This window comes from Physeter macrocephalus, chromosome 14 (assembly GCF_002837175.3).
Source record: "Physeter macrocephalus isolate SW-GA chromosome 14, ASM283717v5, whole genome shotgun sequence".
Classification (NCBI taxonomy): domain Eukaryota; kingdom Metazoa; phylum Chordata; class Mammalia; order Artiodactyla; family Physeteridae; genus Physeter; species Physeter macrocephalus.
Genome location: NC_041227.1, coordinates 116,210,743 through 116,215,437, shown reverse-complemented (window position 1 = coordinate 116,215,437; position 4,695 = coordinate 116,210,743).

Sequence of the window (4,695 nt, the reverse complement as noted above, 5' to 3'; positions counted from 1 at the left end):
TAAGTGGTGCTGGGAAAACTGGACAGCTACATGTAAAAGAATGAAATTAGAACACTCCCTAACACCATACACAAAAATAAGCTCAAAATGGATTAAAGACCTAAATGTAAGGCCAGACACTATCAAACTCTTAGAGGAAAACATAGGCAGAACACTCTATGACATAAATCACAGCAACATCCTTTTTGACCCACCTAGAGAAATGGAAATAAAAACAAAAATAAAAAAATGGGACCTAATGAAACTTAAAAGCTTTTGTACAGCAAAAGGAAACCATAAACAAGAGGAAAAGACAACCCTCAGAATGGGGGAAAATGTTTACAAATGAAGCAACTGACAAAGGATTAATCTGCAAAATTTACAAGCAGCTCAAGCAGCTCAATATCAAAAAACAAACAAACCCAATCCAAAAATGGGCAGAACACCTAAATAGACATTATAAATGCTGGAGAGGGTGTGGAGAAAAGGGAACCCTCTTGCACTGTTGGTGGGAATGTAAATTGATACAGCCACTATGGAGAACAGTATGGAGGATCCTTAAAAACTAAAAATAAAACTACCATATGACACAGCAATCCCACTACTGGGCATATACCCTGAGAAAACCATAATTTAAAAAGAGCCATGTACCACAACGTTCACTGCAGCACTATTTACAATAGCCAAGACACGGAAGCAACCTAAGTGTCCGCTGACAGGTAAATGGATAAATAAGATGTGGCACATATATACAATGGAATATTACTCAGTCATAAAAAGAAACGAAATTGAGTTATTTGTAGTGAGGTGGATGGACCTAGAGTCTGTCATACAAAGTGTAGTAAGTCAGAAAGAGAAAAACAAACACCTTATGCTAACACATATATATGGAATCTAAAAAAAAAAGTTATGAAGAAACTACGGGCAGCACAGGAATAAAGACACAGATGTACAGAATGGACTTGAGGACATGGGCAGGGGGAAAGATAAGCTGGGATGAAGTGAGAGAGTGCCATGGACATATATACATTACCAAATGTAAAATAAGATAGCTAGTGGGAAGCAGCCGCATAGCACAGGGAGATCAGCTCGGTGCTTTGTGACCACCTAGAGGGGTGGGATAGGGAGTGTGGGAGGGAGATGCAAGAGGGAGGGGATACGGGGATATATGTATATGTATAACTGATTCACTTTGTTGTAAAGGAGAAACTAACACACCAGTGTAAAGCAATTATACTCCAATAAAGATGTTAAAAATAAAGTCCACTCCTGATTTAAAAAAATAAACAACAATAAAAACCCTTGACAAAATACAAATAGAAGAATATTTCACACATACATGTATATGTTCGTTTCTCTTTATATATTGTATATATATTAAGCATCATGGTTCTAAAAATAAAGCATTTTTTACTGCAAAAAAAAAATTAGGCTCCACTTGACAAAATAAAGCATTCAAAACTGCAATGTACAACCAACTGAAACATCCTCCTACATCACTACTACTGTAATTTTCCAGCAGTTGTTCGCAAAGAATCACCTAGAGGATTTAAGACACAGATTGCTGGGCTCCTATCCCCAGGGTCTCTGATTCGGAGGAACACATAGGGCCAGAGAACTCGTATTTGTAACACGGTCGCAGGTGATGCTGATGCTGCCCATCTGGGGACCACACCCTGAGAACCCTGCTTCCCCATCACTCTCCAGGAGGGCTCAGGCACTAAGTTCAAGCCCCTGTGAATGGTTAGATGTCCCACCCCTCAACCCAACCAAGCTAACCAGCTGCTGAGTACATGATTACAGCCCTTCTCAAACTTTAATATGCACACAAGTTACCTGAGGATCTTTCTAAAATGCTGGTTCTTATTCAGTAGATCTGAGGTGAGGCCCAAGATCTGCATTTCTAACCAGCGCCCAGATAAAGCCAATGTGGTTGGTGCAGGAAACAAACTGAGGTTAAGGCATTACAAACTGTTATCAAGTAGATTAGTATAAGATTAAACGACTTAGGTCTCAAAACTTGTAGTTGGTTCAAAGCATTTGATTTCGGGTCTGAGCGCTAGAAGTTCCAATACACTTTAACATTTTATTAAAATTTTTGACAAAATAGAAGCAAGTTAACATTTAACTTCCATCCATATAAAAAACTTCCATCATGAATGGGCCCAGCTGACTCACTGGAGCTACCCAGGTGTACCTGAGCTCTGTGCAAACAATGTAGATACTAGTAACCCTGGTGGAGATGGCCAGGCAGGTGGGACTGCTTATACATGTTGATTTAGAAACTTACTCTTTGTCCCATGGTGAATGGTGTTTTGTTACATATTTATAGCATTTAGCCTTCATTGACATCCAGCTTTGGAACACCACTGTCTAATGCATTATTGAGTCCAACTGTCTATTGAGGCCATCTGTCTATGAAGCCAACCTTGCAGGAGAGACTCTGACATAATGAAAAACCCATGAATTAAAAACAAGCCAGACCTCCCTCACTCTCTTCCCTCCTTTCTCCCTCTCAAAACATGTCAGAAAAGAATAGCTCTGCTGAGAACGGTGCTGTCATTCATCACATCATTGAATAAAAAATTATTCTTGTCTCATCTTTGGCCTGCCCTTCCTTCCATTTTTGCTAAACTAATCAACCTTCTGATTAAGAAAAGCCTAACTAGATGTCACTGATTCCAACAAGCGCTAAACTGAACCCTACCTTTGGTTTGATTATGATAAGACGATTTACCTAATCTATGATAAGGGAACATACAGCACAAATATCATTAGAGGAGGCGGTGTGTGATCTCAAATAACAAGCTTTTCAAGTCATCAAGCAGCAGCTCTCAAACTTCAACAATTGGCCAAGGACTTTGTTAAAATGTAGATCCTGATTAAGGAGGTGGGTATGGGACCCAGGGGCACCTACACCACGAGACTGAGGACCACACCTTGAGGAGCAGAGCTCTAGGATCGTCCCCTCCGCTAAGGTAGCCACTAACCTCACGGACCTGTGGAGCACTTGAAATGTGACTCATCTAAATGGAGACGTGCTGTGAGTGTGAAATGTGCACCACATTTTAAAGACAGACCCCCAAATAAAAAAGGTAAAATATTCAATATCTCATTAATAGTTTTATATTGATTGTATGTTTGGGATATATTGGCTTAAATAAAATATACTATTAAAATGAATTTCGCCTGGGTTTTTGTTTGTTTTGTGTATTTTGGATTTTTTGTGGTTTTTTTTTGCCATATCCCTCGGCTTTTGGGATCCCAGTTCCCTGACCAGGGATTGAACCCGGCCCCTCAGCAATGAAAGCGCTGAGTCTTAACCACTGGACCGCAAGGGAATTCCCTTCACCTGGGTTTTTTAATTAATTAATTAATTAATTAATTAATTAATGGATGCGTTGGGTCTTTGTTGCTGCACGCGGGCTTTCTCTAGTTGCGGCAAGCAGGGGCTACTCTTCATTGTGGTGCGCAGGCTTCTCTTTGCGGTGGCTTCTCTTGTTGCGGAGCACGGGCTCTAGGCACGCGGGCTTCAGTAGTTGTGGCGCACGGGCTTAGTTGCTCCACAGCATGTGGGATCTTCCCTGACCAAACCCGCGTCCCCTGCATTGGCAGGCAGATTCTTAACCCCTGCACCACCAGGGAAGTCCCTTCACCTAGGTTTTGTGGGGGGTTTTTGTTTTCTTTTTTGTTTTTTTTTTTTTTTTACTTTAAAAAATGTGACTCCTAGAAAACTTTAAATGACATATGTGGCTCGCTGTTGGACAACTCTGTTTGGGGAGCTTATCCATCCTCTCCATTTGGTTATAAACTTCTTGGGGTGGGAGCATGGGACCAGCCCTGGACGTCGCCATGGAGGGAACAACTTGATAGCTGAGTTCATCTCTCAAGGTCTCACCACACCAAGTTTGTTTCTCTGGTTCCCTCCACCCCAATACACACACACAGGCGTAGAGAAGACTTGAGGACAGGACCTTGTCTATGCTCAGCGCACAGCACAGAGCCTATTATCTAAGTAATCTATGAGTATCTGATGCACTGATGCTCCATGTAAATCATTCACAACTCCCCACACTTACGATACTGGGTTGGCCAAAAAGTTCATTTGGGTTTTTGGCCAACCCAATACTTCTGGGTCACTGTGTAGATTTCAAAGTTATCATGCTTTCTCAATTACATTTTCATCCAGAAGGCTGCTGTTCAGCTTATCTAGTGTTAGGTACATCAATCAACATCAATTTCACAATGTTATTAGCCTAGTGTATATTGAATGGTGCTAGTGGCCCTTTCCTTGTCACCATCACCAAGTTTACAATTCTTGCACTTCTACTATGATCACTGATGCAACTAGTAGCTACAACTCACTGAGTGCTTCCTACTTGTCAGGTGTTGGGCTAAGCACTTTGAAAAGGTCATTTCATTCAATCCTCATGACAATGCTATGCTGGGCATCATTCCTACCCTCCACTTTCCATATGAGGAAAGGTTAAGAACCTTGCCCACGTTCATACCGCAAGCAAGCAGCAGAAATGGGATTTCATCCAGCTCTCCAAAGGATTGTACGTTCAATCCTTGGTATCTATAATACTGGCAGCGTTTTCAGGATCGTCTGTGCAGCAAAGAGGCAAAAGTGATGTTGGATGTTTTGAAGAGTGCTTTTTAATATCCACACCAAGACAAAGATACTTTAATTCTTTTTCTGGGTCTATTTTTAAA